Genomic DNA, 20,976 nt, shown 5'->3' with positions numbered 1-20,976 from the left:
AAAAGACTTCTTCCAGAGGATTGTTGAGAAAGTGGATGGGGGGGTTTTGTAAACGGTCCTTTCGAAGAGACATAGTGAGAGTGTGAGATTTGTCTGGATTGAAAGACATGTTCCACGTGTTGGACCAGTTTGTGATTTTATCCAGATCTGCAGTGAGCGAAGAAGCTGCTGCTTGCCTGCTGAAGAAGCTGCTGCTGCTACATTGAAGATTGGCAATCAACCCGACCCCACATGATCTGCCCATTGGCGTATTTCGGTTCTTGTACAAGGACCCGTCGCTCGGACTTATCCGGGCGGCGATCTATATTCTGGGGGATCGGTCGGGCCGACTCGACTTGCGGCTCCGTCGGAGCGGTCGGTTGGTGGCCGACGCACCGGCCCGTAACAATATATATGTATATGTATATATATATATATATATATATATATATATATATATATATATATATATATATATATATATATATATATATATATATGTATGTGTGTGTGTGTAAAAAAAAAAAAAAAATTATTTGGATAAGTATGTATGTATGTATATGTATATGTATATATATATATATATATATATATATATATATATATATATATATATATATATATATATATATATATATATATATATATATATATATATATATATATATATATATATATATATATACACACGAGGTGTGTTCAAAAAGTATCCAACCTTAATTTTTCGTGCGTAAACAAATGAAGCGAGGGAGGCGTGGTTTGGTCTGGTATATATATATATTAAAGGTGCCCCTCTTTGACGGGCGTCACTGGCAACATATGGTAAAAGACAGATTGCATGAATGTATTTTAAACAATATATTATATAATTTTAACCATTGATTTATGAGGATGTTTAATATCACTGTTAGGATCAAGGCTTGGGCTTGGACTTGGGATGCTTGCAACAGAATTTTCATCAGAGGAGTGACTTGAGGAGTCTTCATATTCCTTGTTATTATTGGCTTCTGCCATCATGATCGAACTCTTACTTGTGAGACGGTTGAAGAAGTACTTTTACGGAGCGGTAGACTCAAGGCTCACTGAAGCACTGAAGGCTCGAAGGCTATTTCTGTCGGTTCAAATTTCAAGGATCAAGCGGCCATTGTTGTTCAATTCAAGTTGGGTTGCCAGATTTTTATGTGCACGTGCTCAATCCCGCACCCACCCAGAAAAGACCCAAGTACACTGTCAGTACTCACCTCCACACTAAAACGATGATCATGATTTTGGGTTTAACCGTAACTGACCGGGCGATACTTTGTTGGCAGTTGGTCTAGCTGGGCAGTGGGTATCGGTTGATGAAAATTTCAAAACTGCAACCACGTATAAAAAAAGCAAAGAAATACTTTGTACTTCGTCAGAAAGTCATGGTTTTGTGAAGAAACTACGGCACATGGAAAGTGCAAATTCGTCAGGTATGAACTCAACTGTTTTCTCCCCAAATGGAGCGTGATTCTATGAGCCGAACTCATCTTAGTGGTCCTCTAAAAAATGGGAAACATTTTTATTTCTTTTTTGTGCAATAATTCCTCCCATTTTTCAAATGGAGTTTTTGAACTGTTTAACTACCATAATCATCAAAACGAATTTTGAGGGGCCTCTTAAGGAAGACAATAATATCATTATTATACATGTCAAAGCTTGTTTCATTTCATGCAGTCACAAAAATCTGATGGTGGAACAAAAAATGGGCGTGCCGAAATATATATATATATATATATATATATATATATATATATATATATATATATATATATATATATATATATATACATACACACACACACACACACACACACACACACACACACACACACACACACACACACACACACACACACACACACACACACACACACACACGATGAGATGAGATATATATATATATATATATATATATATATATATATATATATATGCAGTAGACTAGGTGTAAGTCGGCAGCGTGTAACTCGTCACTTTGCCTCAGTCGGCACCGTCAAAAAGTCCCGAATTTATCTCGTGTTAAATCCCTTTGAATAAAGGGTCATCCCTCTCTAAGTCGTCACTTCGTCTAAGTCGTCAGATGTTGTCCATTCCCACGTAATGGAAACTCAAGTAAATTACCACTCCTAACTCGTCACACGGACTGCTGCCTCATGAGAAGCCCGATTTCATGGAATCGTGATGCTCGCTCATTGGTGTACACCGCCAGTGATAGGCTATTTATAACTGCGTACACACGTTGATTGCACTGCAGGCAGGACAATGGCGACTAAGCGTAAACTTACAACTAAAACCTACCAAGAAAAATACGACATTATCCAGTTTTGCGAGGCAAATCCACTGATGAAGAAAACAGACATAGCTGAGAAGTTGGACATCAAACGGCAGACATTGAACGATATCTTGAAGAATAAGGGCAAGATATTTGGACAAGTGCAGAAGATCGTGAGGCCGGTGGGAAGTGTGAAATGCGTGAAATGTGTGTCCTTTGAAGATGTCGATGACGCGCTCATCATCTGGTTTCGGCAAATGTCGGCTCAGCCAAATATTCGGTTTCGGCCGATTCGGCCAAATATTCGGCCAATACTGTCTTTCGGTGGAGGATTGCCCAGCCAACATCATGGAATTCAATGACCGGTTTGAATCCTTTCTCATGCACCAGATGCCCAAGAGTTTGAGGCAGTCAAACATAACGGATTACTTCGCGAAGGAGTAAAGGATCGATCAAGCTTAGTGTTGAAGTCCGATCATGGTTTTATATTGGCTTGTTTTGTACATTACCGCACTCACTTACACATAGGCATTGAGTGGTAATCATCACCACGATGACTGTGTGTCATGTAATTTGTCACCATACCATCACCGATGGTATACGAGGTGTCTTACAGAGTTGTTCATTATCTTTACTTTTGATAAACTGATTCATGAATTCCATCTTTGCTTGATCACTTTCCAACTCACCAACTCACCCCCATCTATGCCCCGAGGATTGTGTTTTCCTTTTGGTACAATAGCTGGCTCTCACACATATGTGTCCAGGCCACGCGCGACTTCATCCTTCACCCCACAGGCATCATGAATGTTCGCATACGCGCAAGTCGTCACATTTCTAAGTCGTCACTTTTTTCTTGTTCCCGATGGTGACGACTTACGCCTCGTCTACTGTATATACATACATACGTACATGTATATACAATAGGCATGTTTTTGCTTCACATCTGTAATGTGGGTGTTGTTTTTTTGTTTTTGAATGTATGTGTATATATATATATATATATATATATATACATATATACATATATATATATATATATATATATATATATATATATATATACATATATACATATAATTTATTTTTTGGTCCTGCTGGTCCTGATTATTATTGTTATTTTTTTTTTTACAGCATTTGATTTGGAGCAACTTTTTCTGGCATCTCTCTTTATTATACAATGACAATGGGCAGCCCTGTTCATGATTTTTAGAATCGTCAAAGTTGATAGCAGTTTGTATGCACCATTGTTTGTTGAGAGAGGATTTTGACAATGGTGCTCTTTATCAAACACCCTTTACTCTCTTTGTATCGAGTCCTTTTTCTTCGCCTTTGTTGCTAAATTGCCGGAATTTCTTCTATCGCCATCTGACAGCCTTGTCATTAGCTCAGCTTATGCAGATGATGTTTTTGTACTTGTGCATCATGGTGGTGATATTGCTGCACTGGTTAATTGGCTGATAACATTTTCTTTGGCCTGCACACCTTAGGTTAATTCAAACAAATGCAAAGCTGTGTCGATTTGGCTTTATCCCTTCTGGCAGCTTACCTGCTCTTCACGGAGGTCTGCAATGGGAAAAGTAGGATCCTCATTACCTTGGCATGTCCCTCAACACTCCAGCCTTCACTGCGGTTAAAAATTAGAAAAGCCTGGTGAATAACATTGACAATATTTGCAATGTCAATTATGGAGGAATAATATCCACACTGTCTTTCACTCCACTTTGTTGTTTTAAATGGGACTGACCTTTCAATGTGCTCCTCCCCATTTCCCTGAGATACATATTTCTTCAGCTTCTCTTTTAGAAACTAAGGCCCTATCTTCCTTTCCACTTTCTTGTGCTACTACAAAGTGCATGTAACTTGCTCAAAGATAGGTTTGCATATAGATTTAGGGCGATCGTACCTCCGGGATCTCCCTCTCACCCACAATTGTTTCCCAGGTATGCCCTGCCAGTTCTAAAAAAAACAACAGCTGATATCTTGTGGAGAATTGTCCACATGATTTTAGCCACTAATGCTTTAATTGCATCATTTTGATGTTAATGATTCAGTATCATGTCCTTTTTGTACGTCTGCTGAAGATCTATATCATGCCATGGACGTTGATCACCAATTTAAGGTCAGGGGTTGGAGGGGGGAACATTGAAAGTAACGAAGCCAAGAGTGATGACTGGGCAAGTCCAGACCCTGCAAGTTGTTGGTTCTCAATGCTCTTTGCTGCGGTGCATTCTGAGTATTTAATCTGACCGCCTTTGCCATGTTTCTTTGAAATAATTTAACTAATACAAGGGAACGCTTTTAATTTTGAGCTTTTTCTTGGTGTCAAAGTTTATTATTGCGCTCAAAAATCTGATGTAAATGTACATTTCATACTCTTATTGTTGCTTCTACTTTTCATCCTAATTCTTCAAGATCTACCACCATGCAGATCCCACCCCTTTCCCCTCCCCTCCCCCCCTCCAAAATGCACATTGGTAGGTCCATAGATACGCTTGGCAGGCGGCTCCTCCTTCTGACTCATTTATTTATATTTCTTTCCCTCTTCCTTGTACTCTGTAACCACTGCTAACATAATAAATTCATTTTGGGGAAGTTGTCACGCGAGGATCGAGTTATACTGAAAACGATGGTCTGGCAGCATTGCTCGAGTACCATAATAGATAGCGCTATTTACATGGAGACACCATGTTGTAAAGCAGTGCTAAGCACTGCATTCTGTTGGAGTGCTTGTTTGAGCATTTTGAATCAAACAAGCTACTTTCTAATGGAACACACCACTGGTATTGGTATCGCACAGGCATAATCATGGGCCGAATGGATTTATCCTGCGTCAGATTTACTTGCTTAATAGATATGAATCTAAATGTTTTTCACTTCCTGCATTAATCCCTTTGGCGTTTATCATTAATCACGTTGGTCTGAATGGATAAACACAAGATGCCTTTTCAAGGGGGATTAGGATGAGCTCGAGGTCCGGACTGATGATGCCTGTTGTCTGGATGTGGACCGCAAAAGCAGACAGTCCGCCTTTTGAGGACCCTTGACTCTCTAATTCCACATTCATGTCCGATGAACAATGACTAAACTTTTCTTTCATGAAAATTCCACTATAGGCGAGTGTGGTATTGGGAGTTTCATGAATATTAATGAATGCATGATGAACCTGAACTGACGAGGCGGAACCGAGAGTGACGTCAGCGGGCTGTCGAGTGAGTGGAGTTGGTGAGAGCCTCCATTAAACGGTTGAGCCAAAGGACTTGCGTGTTGGCTGATTTTACTGCACAACAGCGAGCAAAGAGGCTCATTAGAAGATAACTTCCAGCAGCACAGCACTGCAGTAGAAATGTCTATCCTGTGTCAGTACTCATGCACAAGCGATACCTTTTCTGCGCATGCACACCATGCAGTACGTACTTGCACCAATTGATTAAATCCAGCGCGTGCACGTGCACAAGCTGATATAGGTTTCCGTTATTAAAAACTCCCCATCATTCCAGTCTTCATTTAAGAGATATAATAACTTATTTGGGGAATGTTAACATTGTTCTAAATACATACCTTGATAATACATTTGGGGACCATTCCGCATCCGGGTCTATGTAGGTTGAACATACCAACACATTTTATGTTATATTCAAGCAAAAAAGTGTGTGGGGGGGGGGACAATTGATATGTTGCCCCCCCCTTGTCAATAAAGTGTCGGGGGGGGGGAACATTCCCCCGCCCCCATTCCCCACCCATCAACACCCATAATCATGCCTATGTGGATTGTGCAAGATTGACTCCACTTTTTGGTTTATTGTCAAATGATATCGTGCTTTGGGTGTTTCCTTTCCCCTTCACAGTTTAGTTTTGGTCTTCTACTTAATTCTCAAAAGGATGTGGAATCTGTGCATACCGGTATTAATTGTTTGGCAACTGAGGGGAAGCTGGCAATTTATATAACGAGAAAAGCCAAACTCCTTGTAAGCCCAGATGCTGTATACAATGTTGTGGTTGTCCTGAAAACTCTTATCATGTTGAGAATGCATACGTACATAGTTTTATTGTCATCAAAGCGCAAATAATTTAGAAACTTTTCAGCAGAAATGGTGTTTTAAAATATGCTGTGTAAGCTCTCGACTCTGACGATTTGGAATTTTATTTTTTAATGGTGTTCTCCTTTTATGGTTTACATTTTTGTATTGCTCGGTGGGTTGTCACCACATTGGCAATGAGGTCCCTTGGGTTGAGTCTTGGGTTGAGTCAGGATGTTTTTTCACACCAGCCGCACACGGGAATTTATTCCCATTTATTAAATATACACACAGGGCTCAACATTAAGGGGTACCCAGCCCACTAATTTTAGCGCCGGGCACCCAAATTTTACAAGTGCTTGGGTTTTGAATGCCCAGATGGGCATTCTTAAAATCGCATTATGAACATCAAATTTGATCCGAAATTTACGATCGCCATGATCAGAGCGACGAGCTTTTTTTATTGAAATCCCCTTCATACGATGGAATATCACCAAATTTAGAGGTACTAAATTAATAATTCTCAAATATCTACACTCACATATGGTCTGCGGGAAGATGTAGTGAACCTACAAATACATGAACCAAGATGTGAAAACGACTGGTCCGATTCCCAATTTGATAATCAACTCGCGTGTTCTCCGCCCCGTCCCTCTCCCTTCCACAGATCTCCTAATGCCTCTGTTCCCCATTGTTTTGTCCTTTCCTCTCCCGCCCCTCTTGTCTCATGCCCCCCTTTGCCGTGCGTTGTGTGTTTGCTCTCATACGAGCCTTGACAAGGAATACAAAAATAAAAAAATAAAAAATTCTGAGCTACATCCAAAAGAATGTACGTTGCGCTCTTATGATAAATCGTGGTGGCGTTGTATTGAGAGAATTTTATTGTTAGTATGGTGCAGGAGGAGGCCTACATCAGTCGGGCACGTTGGTGATGGTCATTCACATAATGCCCATCCAGGCTAATCTGGAGAATGAGTCGTATAACGTGTTCTGGGAGTGGGTCAGTCTAGTCTCCAAGCTATTTTCAGTTATCTAAACACAATGAAGGGCTCACATAGTTTTCTCTCTTTATTTTGATATTGCACAGTTTCCTGGTCGTTTATTTATTCAAGATATGCAAATGAGTTTTGGGGGCGTATTCCATGGACAGGGGACGGGAGTGGGGTGAGTTTTTTTTGGGGGTGGGGGGGGGGGGTTGGTGAAAATGAAAGGTACCTGCAAATATTTTGTGGGCCATTGGTCTGTGGTAAATTGTTACACTTGATGAATATATGTGACATCCCCATCAGAGTCAGTGCGCCCAATTAGGGCCAGGTCGGCTTGGTTGAGATAAATCTGAGGAATGAGTCAGAAAAGACTTTCAATTTGGCTTTGTGCCTGCGAAAAGATAATACGTGGAGAAAGTCAAGAGGAGAGTGTTCCTGATGCAGCAGCAGGAGGCCAAGTTGAGGGTGGTCGAAAAAAAACAAAAAGTTAATGTGGAGCCATGATACATATTTATATTATATGCTCATGCTCTTCCAATTAAAGAAAGTAATCAAGAAAAGTTACACAAGGTCAGGCCTTTGTAGGAAAGCTTACCTTGTGTAGGTTTTCTTGGTTGCTTCATGGAGCTTTCTTTGGCTGGAAATGTGTGGTGGGAAGGGGTCAGGGGTTAATTTATCGAAATCCTACCCACCTGGGATAATTGCTGATTAGTTATTCCCTCCATTTATGGGTATGAGACTTGATTGTCTCATATTTCGAGATCAGAGCCCATCATTGTAGTGCGTACCCAGAGGCAAATGCCACATCAGTTATTGCTGCAAGCAATCCTGACCAATGGGAAATGCCTGCCAATCATTTACCTGTCTGTGGTACACAATACAGTTCAGGGTTAGCCAGGAAGAATTTAAATTTTAAAAGGCTCTTCCGGCTCCACAGTTGCATCATGGGCTCCACCTATTATCGGCATGAGCTTAGCAGAAAGACAAACACTTACTTCTCCATCGGATTGTATTGCAGCCAGGATGCACTGGCAGGATGGTAATACCAGGATGAGAATTTAATTCTCAATTTTATTGACAAGTCCTCCCCGGAGTGGGAACATCACTGGCATCCTTGCATCCATCACTGGCATCCTTGCATCCATCACTGGCATCATGTTGTTGTTGATGTACCACATTCTTCACATCAAGTTGATGCTGCAGACGTTTCTTGGCAAGGGTTATACTGGATGGTTTGCCATTGCCTTTTCAGCATTGTTTGTCCTTGCTGTATCCTTTTAAATGCTAAGCATCAGGAAAGGAAGCAGCACGCACCATTTTTGGTGTAAATCAGATGAGGTTTGAACCATTGACCTCCCAGACTCGGAGCTGCCGCTCTAACCATTACGCCACTGAGTCTGGGCGCTCCCTCTCCGGGGTGGACTGGTCTCTATAATTGTGAATTTAATTATCTTCCTGGTATTGGCTACAGTACAATTTTATGGAGATGTAGGGGTTTGTAGCTCTGCTAAGCTCATGCCTATTAGATGGAGCCGATGTAACTGCTTCGCTTTTAGAGCCTTTAATATATATCCCTCTCTTTAGATAGTATCACGTGCACCAAAGCAGTCTCATGGCATGATGACACTCTGTGGTTTGCTTTTACCTTTCCAGCCACAATGAGGGCAGGGATGTGGAACTTGGCAAGGATGCCAACAATAAGCCATGTGCTCTTGGTGGCAAACAAAAACAACTGTGGGATCTTTAACATATCCACCAACTAATGCCATATCAGATGGGACACCCAGCTTGACATCCATCCAAAGGGCTGTGCACTGTGTGATGAAACGCCATTCCTCAAGCACCAATCCACGAGTTTATCGTCGGACTGAGAATCAAATCCAGACTTAACAGCTCAAACACGACCTTTGTAACGTCCTGTTGGATATTCTTCATATTTACAAGTACATCTCGTTGAGCACGTAGCGGAGCTCCGTAGGCTTTCCCACGACTCGTGGCACCCTCCCCCAACCGCTTTCCCACTTGTTTTTTCCTCATTTCCTCCCATTCTCTTTCTTTGACTTTTCTCTTCACTCTCCAACAAACATTACTTTGCTTCCCTTCCTCCTCTTCCTCTTTTATTTTATCAATTCTTTGTCTCCATAGCTTTCCTCCACCTTTTCACCCTTGCATGCATGTTATAAAGATGACTTACTTAAAGTTACTAAGAAAATAAATATACAATTTCCAATTCGAACATTACTTGTTTATGAAAGGAATACCGTGCACAGTCGTTTGGATTAACATTTGCATTCAAGGATCTTTGTTTGAAGTTTTCTTTTGTGATGTGAGATAATGAAACGGAGGCGTTTGATACCGCAGGGTTGTTGATTGAAGCATTGCTTGGATGTTGTGAAGAATTTATCTTTCTGTATTTGACAACTGAAGCCTGGTGTTGGCTTAGCGGTTAAGGTGGCTGGCTTGGGATCTTTGGGTCCTGAGTCGAAGCCCCTGCCAGCTGCTTAATTAACACCAGGTGGGGTTGACTCAGCTTTGTCAACCTTCCGAGGTCGGCGAAATGAGTACCAGTGAACTGATAATAGGGGCATTGGTATTGCCCCCATACTCGGTAGTGCTGGCACCATCAATGGTGGCGATGCACCCGTTGATCATAACCAGTTGAAAGCATGAAATCATGTGGAAGTATGAAAAAGAAAGATTTAAAAAACTTGACAATTTCAGTTAATTATGTTCATTTGTACCGCTGGTCAAGTTTGTTGACGTGGAGTTCTTTGCTGAGCAGATTATCATGGAAAGTTGTTATAAATCTGAATTGTTTGACAGCCACTTGGTTGTTGTTGTTGTTCGTCTCATTCTTTGTTGCACTTCTGCCATCTGGTGTTTGGAATGATAATGTTCCTACTTAATCAAAAGTCAACGCAGCAGCTTGAAAATAATCACGTGCATATTTCATGTGTCGGGTGTTGTTGTTGTTGTTCTGGAGAGGCACCGTACTTTATCTGTGGTTCAGATTTTCTTTGGAATGCATCGTTGGAAGGAAATGGCTGCAGAGAAGTAATTTTGGATAAGATTGTTTTTTTCCCCAGTGTAGAAGACTCGACTCTCGAGTGTGCATTGAATGTTGTTCCTACTTTGACGTGCTCTTATCATCTTCTGACAAAGCAACCTGGACCAAGCATTCCAGAGTTACAGAATTTTCTCAGTAATTTAAACCTGGTGTTGGCTTAGCAGTTAGGGTGGTGGCTTGGGATCTGAGGGTCTCGAGTTCAAGCCCCGTTGGTTCCTGAATTAACACCAGGGAGTTGACTCGGCCTGTTATCCTTCTGAGGTCGGCGAAATGAGTACCAGTGCAGCAGCCAAGAAGGCTGCACACGAAGGGACGGGGTATCAACAGATTGATTAAATCTGGTATTGGTGTGGCATAGGCATGATGGACCAAATTGCCTCCTCCTGTGCCATGTTTACATGACTGGCATCCTTGCATCCATCACTGGCATCATGTTGTTGTTGATGTACCACATTCTTCACATCAAGTTGGTGCTGCGGACGTTTCTTGGCAAGGGTTATACTGGATGATTTGCCATTGCCTTTTCAGCATTGTTTGTCCTTGCTTTATTCTTTCAAATGCAAAGCATCAGGAAAGGAAGCAGCACGCACCATTTTTGGTGCGAATCAGATGAGGTTTGAACCATTGACCTCCCAGACTCGGAGCTGCCGCTCTAACCATTACGCCACTGAGTCTGAGCGCTCCCTCTCCGGGGTGGACTGGTCTCTATAATTGTGAATGGTGCTGGCTTAGTGCATGTTTACCATCCTGCCAGTGCATGTTTACATGAATTGTATTGATATTAATAGAGAATGGGGACTGGCAGCATGGTCTCGACTCTAGAGGTACGCACACTCGCCTCGAAGCTGTCCTACCTGGAGGAGATGAGCTCTCGCCAGTGCCATGAACAAATTACAAATTCCTGCTTCAACTGTTGCTGGGAAGGCAATGTCAAAGCACCCAGTATAACCCTCACTCAGGAAGCTGCTTTGGTGGTTCCGGCGGTCTGCAAAGAGATCGGTACATCAAAGAGAATGGCCATCTGAACGCAAAAGGTTCTTGAGGAAGCAAAAATACCGTTCGATACAATAATTCGGCATCACAGGAGCAGATCATTTTGGCATCCCGAAGTCTACACGAGAAAGAAGTAAAACTTTACCATTTTGCCTCGAGCAAGGGGCCAAAAAAACCCTGACATTCGACCTCATTGCAAATCTAGATTTTGCACCGACATTACATTGCCCGTGGACCTTGAGAGTTATCGACAGATGAAGGTTCAGTATGTGCGATATTTGAATGGAATTTAAAAAAAATCTTCTCCGATTCTGATGGACCATACTCTTTGCAGAGCTTTGGTGCTGCCAAAGTGGTTTCTTCGCAAGGGTTATACTCGGTGGTTTGCCATTGCCTTCCCAGCGATAGTTAAAGCAGGAATTTAATTTATTCATGGTGGTGGTGATAGCTCGCCTACTCTTCACAAAGGACACCGTGGGTTATTTAACGTCGACCAAATAATGTCTGCAGACGGGACGCCCAGTTTAACGTCGATCCGATGGACGGCACACACCGATGGATCACCCTGCCCGTGAAACGCCGGGATGGCAGTTTATAGGTGGACCGACATTCGAACTCGGGCTAGACAACTTGGAGTGAGAGTGTGCGTACCTCGAGGCCATCCTGCTAGCTCATTGCAAATATTATCGAGTTATCTAGTTCTGTCATGTCGTGGCCGACTTCTTGTGACATTCATGATCAGATTTCTCCAAACATCCCTGTCCTGCACTGCTTCCTGAAGCTCGAGCAATGAAGCTCTTCCCGAAGCTGTCTAACAGCTTGGTTGCATCCTTTACCTCATCCATCCAGCACGTACATTGCCTGAGTCTTCCTCCTCTTCCCTCAACCATGCACGACATGGCTGACATCTCCAGACTTTCATTTTCTGTACGTATCATGTGTCCAAAGTATGACAGTTTCTGTTTCATCATCTGTGGTTCTAACGTACGTTGGTGGTCTAATCTCTTCAATCACTGATTTGTTTGATTTTCTTGCAGTCCATGGAATTTTTAACATTCATCTCCAACAAGACATTTCAAAAACTGTGAATCTTCTTCCTTTCTTTCCTCTTCACAGTCCGCGACTCAGATCCATACATTGTCACTGGAAATCCCAGATCATTCATCAGCTCCCTCTTGGTTTGTTTTGTCACATCTTTGGTTTTCCAGATCTTTGTGAATCCCAACATTGCTGTTCTTCTCCAACACGAACGGTCTATTAATTTATCTACTACATTCACCACCCACTTCAATATCAGAACCCAGGAAGATGAAAATGTACAATATTTCTACATGATCGTCTCCCAATATGAACACGTCGATCTTCTCGGTTTACATGATTTTCATGTTTTTAAAGTTTAAATGAAGACGAACTTTTTCACTTTCCTTCCTCACTGTGTGCAGCAGTTTCATCAAGGTCTCTTTACTTTCTGTCAACACAATGACATCATCAACATAGCTGAGGTTGTTGATACATCTTCCTCCAATCCTGACTTCATCCTCTGTCATCCATGTTTGATTTCCTCATGATGTGCTCACAATACGGATTGAACAAGTAAGGGGACACGATGAACCCCCCGTTTGACCATTTCTCCAGTTCCAAACCATTCTATCTCTCCATACTCCGTTCTTACTGTAGCTTCTTGTTTCGTGTCCAGGCTTCTTATCAGACATACCAGGTGCTCCGGTATCCACATTAATGTCAGGATAATCCACATCGATTCATGATCAACACAATCGATCGCTTTCCTACCGACCAGTGTTTGTACTTGTGTTTGTTGCGCTCCTCCTCCTACGGTTCTGGGCCCATTACATCCGGACTTGCGACAGAAGATCAGCATGATCCCAATTAATGTATAGGGGTGTTTTTAATCTTTCCCTGGGTTTTTGATGGGTTGAGGAGGGGGAGGGTGTGGGAAGCAAATTCTCGATGTAAACGTGTATCATGTAGCGCCACCTCCAGGTGGGGGTCTCCACCATTTACAGTACAGTATTCCTGTCCCCACGTTTTCCAGTGCAGTGAGCTGTTTTAAATTACTAGTACGTGCCCGTAAAAAAAAATAATAATAATAATAATAATAAATAAATAAACCACACATGCCGTTTCTTCGCTCTCACGTGCCCGTACGTGCGTGACCCGGAAGTTCGATATTATTCACAGTTCAGATTATTCGCAATTTATTTTTAATACCCAATTATTCAATTAGCGCCAACGTATTTTACCTTTTTGCAATGTCGTGGCAAGGAAAAACAAAAAGAGAAGAGAAGAGAGAGAAAAAAATTTTACTTCCTGGTTCGGAGCATACCGGCACTCTGATGTTACCGAAATTTATACACCGTCTAATATGAAAACGATCATAACTTGGGGCATTGTGTTTATCTATAAATGCGCATAAGAAATCGAGAAATTATTAGAATACACGAAGTCATCACTCTCCGTAAGTCCTTACATTGTAACCCGTAATGGGGAACGTGGCTGAGCTTCCCTTCCCCATCGGCCATGCCCACGCAACAACGTGTCTTCCCATTGGTTTGGTAAATAAATGGCCATAACTTGGGAAGCACTTGCCCGATTAATATCAAACCTTGAAAAGGCACATCCTCAGGTCGCCAGCAATATACCTGGCAAGTTTCAATTAGATTGGACCAGTGGTTGTCGAGAAACAGCGGTCACACACACACACACACACACACACACATTGCTGGAATTATAGATAGATAAGCAGTAGGCATGTTTTTACTTCATTCATGTAACCTGGTTTTTTTTTTTTTTGGCATACACAGTGCTGTCAGTTACCTATACACTGCCCAAATAAAGGTATGCATCAGAAGAACGTGTTGTACACTTGGACCAAGATCACCCGTAGGGTGGGTACCCCTACTAGTAATCTACAACACAGATGTTCACCTTCCTTTGATATTCCCTTGCTTTGCCCATGATCGACCTCAGATTTGTGATTTGATCTCTTCGTACCTCTTCCTCTTATGAAATGTGCTTGCTCAACGGTCACTTCTCGCTTAATGAAGTCTTCTATTCTGTATTGAATGATCTTTGGTAATATCTTCCCAGCATTTGAACTCAAGGCAATGGTTTGGTTGGTTATTTGAACATTCTCTTGGATTCCCTTTCTTTGGTAACGTTAAGTGCACTGCCAGCTTCCACCTATGAGGCCATACTCCAGATCTGTGTACCGATACCTGTTAAAAGTTTCATTACCTCCTCCCAAACTACCTTAAAGGGTTCTATTGGAATTTTATCGTCACCTGGTGCTTTTCCATTTGTCAACTCGGTCAAGGCTCTACATGCATCACATTCTCTCACTATTGGTTCTTGCTCATGGTCTCTTTCTTTGAAAGTTGCCATCATCTTGCTATCTCATTTGTATAGAGTTTCGGTTTAGTCTTTCTATCTTTCTTTCACCTGTTTCTTCTGTCAGATGTGTTCCTGTTCTACTCCAGAGGACCCCAATCCAAGACCTAAACCTTCCTGTGATCTCTTTTGGATTTATTCGGCATTGATATATCAATAAATGTTTTGTGTCTGTTCATACAACAATTTGGTACCGTTGTAACTCTGGAACCAAACACACGTTTGCTTGTAAAGGTTTGCTTGCTGACTTCATTAATTTACATTTTACCCTTTCAACTCTCCATGGCTTCTAGATGAGCATGTCCATGTGGCAAGAACATTCTTAGCCCGTCCGCCACGCAGCAGAAGATAGGGTTTTGCAATCACTTGTATGTGTCTGTATGTCTGTCCAGGCCATAACATTCTTCTCATTTGAGCTTTTGTCATCAAATCTTCAGCAAAGTTTTATTATCAAAATATCGAGAAGGCAAACTTATAATTTTGTTAAAATAATTTTCATTATTATTATTATTATTATTGTTATTATTTTTATTATTATTATTATTATTATTATTTTTATTACGAGTGCGGGCCCATAGGGGCGTGCCAGTATGTTCAGCTTCATGCCTGCAGTATCAGGTCCCCAGCATCAATTGTGACGTCGTATCAAACGAACAAGAAGAATTGTGACGCCCCTCTCTCCCCCCCCCCGTCTCTCCCTCCTCTCTCCCCCCCGTCTCTCCCTCCTCTCTCCCCCTCCTCTCTCCCCCTCCTCTCTCCCCCCTCCTCTCTCCCCCTCCTCTCTCCCCCTCCTCTGTCCCCCCTCCTCTGTCCCCCCTCCTGTCTCCCTCCCTTCTCTTGCCCCCCTCTCACCCCCTCTCTCGCCTTTCTCTCTCCCTTCTCTTGCCCCCCTTTCACCCCTCTCCCGCCCTTCTCTCTCCCCCTCCTCTCTCCCTTCTCTTGCCCCCCCTCACCCCTCTCTCACCCTTCTCTTTCCCCCTCCTGTCCCCCCTCCTCTCTCCCTCCTCCTCTCTCCCTCCTCCTCTCTCCCTCCTCCTCTCTCCCTCCTCCTCTCACCCCCTCTCTCATCCCCCCTCTCCCCCTAGTCTCACCCCTCCTCTGTCCTCCCTCCTCTGTCGCCCCTCTCTCCCCCTCTCTTCCCCCTAGTCTCACCCCTCCTCTGTCCTCCCTCCTCTGTCACCCCTCTCTCCCCCTCTCTCCCCCCTCCTCTGTCCCCCCTCCTGTCTCCCTCCCTTCTCTTGCCCCCCTCTCACCCCCCTCTCTCGCCTTTCTCTCTCCCCTCTCTTGCCCCCCTTTCACCCCTCTCCCGCCCTTCTCTCTCCCCCTCCTCTCTCTCCCTTCTCTTGCCCCCCCTCACCCCTCTCTCACCCTTCTCTTTCCCCCTCCTGTCCCCCCTCCTCTCTCCCTCCTCCTCTCTCCCTCCTCCTCTCTCCCTCCTCCTCTCCCTCCCCTCTCTTGCCCCCTCTCACCCCCTCTCTCATCCCCCCTCTCCCCCTAGTCTCACCCCTCCTCTGTCCTCCCTCCTCTGTCGCCCCTCTCTCCCCCTCTCTCCCCCTAGTCTCACCCCTCCTCTGTCCTCCCTCCTCTGTCACCCCTCTCTCCCCCCTCTCTCCCCCTCCTCTCTCCCCTCCTCTCTCCCCCTCCTCTCTCGTCCCTCTCTCTGTAAATGTATTCACAAATGTCTACCAAGCATAACGATTAATTCTAACCTTGGGAAAAAAAACAGCTTTCAAACCCTTGGGAAACAGCTCTTTCCCTTGGGAAAATTCAAACCTTGGGATTAATTAATAATTTGCATAATAATCAAACCTTGGGATTAATTAATTAATTCAAACCTTGGGATGAAACAGCTTTCAAACCTTGGGAAACACTTGGGAAACAGCTGAAATGGATGAGGAAGAACGATATCAAACTTTGAAAAGGCACATAATCAGGTCCCCAGTGTCGATTGTGACGTCAGACCAAACGAAGAAGAATTGTGACATGAATCGTGCAAAAAAAGATTAAATTAATAAATAATTTAAAAAACATGAATTGTGACGTAATTCGTGATGTCATAGCACCGTGTCCTGTCATTGGTTGACAGATAAATGGCCGTAACTTGGGAACCGCTTGTCCAATTGATATCAAACCTTGAAAAGGCACATCCGCGGAGCCCCGGCAATATTCCTGGCAAGTTTCAATCCGATCGGACCGGTGGTCGTCTGGTTATTAATAATTTGGGAAAAAATGGCCCGATAATGTGAGAAGGTGGAACGACACCTTCAGCTGCCATATATACACCTTTTCAACACTGAAAAAGCAATAAAATGGCCGTAACTTGGGAACCGCTCATCCGATCGATATCAAACCTCGAAAAGGCACATCCGGGCGTCCCCGGCAATATTCCTGGCAAGTTTCAATGAGATCGGACCGGCGGTCGTCAAGAAACAGCGGTCGCAGACAAACAGACAGACACACAGAGATTGCTGGAATTATAGATAGATTATTATTGTTGTTGTTGTTGTTGTTGTTATTGTTGTTTGACCCTTTTTTGGCTTTTCTTTGCTCTATTTTTTTTTTTTTTTTTACATTTTTCTTTCTTCTCAGCCAAGCAACCTTCTCAGCAACGACTTGTCCGATTGACACAGGATGTTCAGGATGGGAGTAACACCCTTCCTCCCATAATGGAGAATATTCTAATGATAATTTTGATGTCATAGGTCACGTGGTATGGCAGCCATCTTGGATTAAACACACAAAAAATTAATCATTATATCTCTCTAACCCCTGATCGGAAAAATTTGAAACTTCATACATCTCATTCTACTCCCAATAGGAAATAAAGGATTGTTAGGATGACATCATCGTTGAAGAGGTCGACCGGCCATAAATGTTTTAATCAAAATCCGTGTTTACCATTGAGATTCAGTGTGTATGTACGGGTCGTAACATTGTTATCAATTGAACTTTTATCATCAAAACCACAACAAACCTTTATTATGAGATTGTGGAGAACACAACTTAATAACAAGAGTGCAAGTGAGCACAATATATGACCGAAAAAGTCTCTGTGACACACACACAATTATATATTCAAACACATCCATTTATGAAGAACTAGAGGGGGAGCACTCGGTTGAGTGCAAAACCTCCGCCGCCAATACTGCTGGGTCACTTAAGGAAACCTGATAGCCTATTCATTGTAGGTCAAAACGGATCAGACTCCACTGAACCACGATTGAATAAACTAAACTAGATCGACACGCATGTAGAAATGCCAAAAAAAGAAAATCGAAAGTTTTTTGAAAAAAAAGTTGCAAAGTTTTCGAATTTTTTTTTTTTTTTGGACCAAGTCCAAAATCTAATGGCATGATCCTTGGACCATACCTAACCCCCCCCCCCCCCACCAAGTTTCGTCGAAATCCGTCCAGGAGTTTTTCCGTAATACTGTTCACAAACAAACAAACAGACAGGGGTGAAAACAGTAACCTCCATCCATCTTCGATGGCGGACGTTACCAAGAAGGTATCTACAGAATTGTGCTACAACATGGAAAACAGCATCCTTGTTGCCATGGCAACCACTTTAGATGACGAAGGTATGTCACGACACACCATCTCCACAGTCTGTACCTATGTACCAAATATGAAACGTGAAAGTTGAAAACTGTTGAACTGTTTTTTTTTCGTTAAGTTTAGTTCGAGTTCAAAGCAGATGCGGATGTGCACTACATTTTGAGTTGCTTTGTCATCTTTCCTTTTCTTCCATCTCCTCCATTTGGCTAATCTGACTGTATACTCATTAACTTTTTTTAATGAACAATCTTATTCACAAACGGTTGTTTATTTTTCATGAGGGAACGATCTCATTCACAAATGATTTTGATTTTCCTTTGTCCAAAGGGGATTTTCTATCATACCAATCCTTCATATAGCTCTATCTCCTAATTAAGTCTTCATTTTTCAATAATGTGGGTATTTACTCTTGGGCCAGTTTTCATTAAAAAATAATTTCTCAACCTTAAACATTTCATCCCCTTTCATCTGCTCATATTGTCCATCCCACTCTACATGAAGGACCTCCTCCAAGGTCCAGCATTTCACTTTGTAGTCTTTTTCTAGGTCACCCACCTAAATCTTATACGGTAATTACCAAAATGAAAGGAACACAACTGATTTGAAATACTCCCTTGTTGAGCAGGATATCTAATACATATAGGTCTTGTTCATTAAAAGGCATGTCATCTGTGTAAATTCTGTGATGACCTACTATTTCCTTTAAAATGTCCTTTTCATCTGTTCACATGGATGAACAGAGGAACAATGAATGGAATCGATAGAAGGTTGATCAAAGGACGCTAACCTCCGTGGAGCAATATGAAGCGGAAAGAAGCTCAATGTAATCTTCTCCTTGCTTCCCACAATGGTTCGCACACTTTGATCAACATTCTATTGATTCCATTCATTTGATTCCAGAAATGCATTTGTTTATTCAACTGCTCCTGTCAATTTCATCCCTTTTCAAAATCACTTTCCAGTGCACAGTTATCTTCATCGAATCCGTCTAATGTTCGCAAAAGGCAAAAAAGCCCGATCGTTTTAACCACCGTCCATTGAGCTCGCTCTTATTTCACATGACCAAGTCTGTGACTAGTTTAGCTGCATATTCATGATGTGCACGGAGTGCTGGAACACAAATGGGGCTGGCAGGATAGCTTAGAGGTATGCATGCTCCCCTTTGAGCTGTCTAGCCTGGGTTCAAATCCCAGCCCAGCAATGACCTGTCATCCTGCAACAAGAAGGTGAGATGTCACCGTCGTCCTGAACAAATTTCAAAGTGCTGCAACTTTCAGTCAAATATCATTCCTGCCCAGCTGGTTTGTGAAAGACTTGGGCCAAAAACGTTCCCAGGCCAACCCGCAGGTCAGATGTTGTTACAGTTGTGCTACTTTGTATATTCAAGAGATTAGGTGCAATTTGTGTTGAAGATGGACATGCATGCTAAGTTCATGAACTTTCTTGACATGACCCTGAATTGTGGGTGTCAGAAGATGAAATTGTTGATGTGTCAATGATGTGTAGATTTTGAAGCCGAGATTGTTTTTGAGAGTTGACGTACTACAGGAGTGCTGCTGCGAGAATTATATTTTTGGCGATTGTGGACTGCCATATTAACTGATCCCATGAAATTCTGTTGCATATGGTAAAGCGACATGCAGTTGTCAATGGGAAAACGGTTTGTTTTTTGTTTTTTTCCAGGTGAAGGCCAAATCTCCATAATGTGTATCTTTGGGCCTTATTTATCATCATGGCAAATGCTGATCAAGTTTGGAACTGGCGACGTTGTAGCTGAAATGGTTTTGATGGAATATTTGGAAACAGCTTAGAGACGATGTAACTGCAACAAATGACTCGTCTAAAGAATCATCCATGCTAATTGAATGCACGTGGTAACGATTGAAGGCAAAACATTTTGTTGTGTTTTTTTATCACAATATTTGTCAAAAGTCAGTGCTCAGGAAGTTATATTCAAGGATTTGTTTAATAAAGAGAGTAGTTGTGGGGAGAAACTCTATCAGCAGCAATGAGGGCCAAAATAGAGGGAGACCAATACAAATAAGGGATGAGGGCTGGAGTAGGGTGCACTGGGTGGAGAAGGAGTATACAGAAACAAACCCTCAGAAAGTAAGAACTATAAACTGGGAAAAAGGTGGACTTGGTGTTTGGAGAAGGGGGGGGGGGGTGTTAACAGGGGTGTTGATAAGGTCATGGTTTTGGATGGGGATTGAAGAGAATGTGGCAGTTTCTTTCACAGTTGCGAAAAAAAGGAGGAACTAATGAGTGGAGGTGAGCAGTGATCCTGGATTTAGGTAGTTTCACCAGAAGTGGTTTGATGGTGGACCGTGTGTGCTCTGCAGAAGCTTGTGGGGAGGGAGGGCACAAAGCACGGAAATAGCAGAGGGTGCAACACCAGAAAGGAGGTGGATTAAGACCAAAAAAATTGTAACGTTTACCTTCCCAGCTTGAAAATATATTTTTGCGGCAAGTTTGGGGCAAAGGCACAGGTGCAGTTCAGGCTCCGCTGCTGTCAATCTTTTTAGTGTTATAGATTCACACTTCATATATATATATATATATATATATATATATATATATATATATATATATATATATATATATATATATATATATATATATATAACATATGTGTTTCAACAAAAGTTATTGGAAAAATGCAAGTGAT

The 20,976-nt window shown here is 42.3% G+C and overlaps 1 protein-coding gene across 2 annotated transcripts in view; it reads left to right on the top strand.

Moving 5' to 3' along the window:
* The window catches only part of LOC147029405 (activin receptor type-1-like), a 118,260-nt gene that overhangs the window by 35,819 nt on the left and 61,465 nt on the right, over positions 1 to 20,976 (top strand). The window lies entirely within an intron of this gene.

The sequence above is a fragment of the Eptatretus burgeri genome, chromosome 3 (genome assembly GCF_056783735.1).
Source record: "Eptatretus burgeri isolate ZD-2024b chromosome 3, Ebu_testis_v1, whole genome shotgun sequence".
Taxonomy (NCBI): domain Eukaryota; kingdom Metazoa; phylum Chordata; class Myxini; order Myxiniformes; family Myxinidae; genus Eptatretus; species Eptatretus burgeri.
This window is presented reverse-complemented; position numbering and strand designations above follow the sequence as displayed.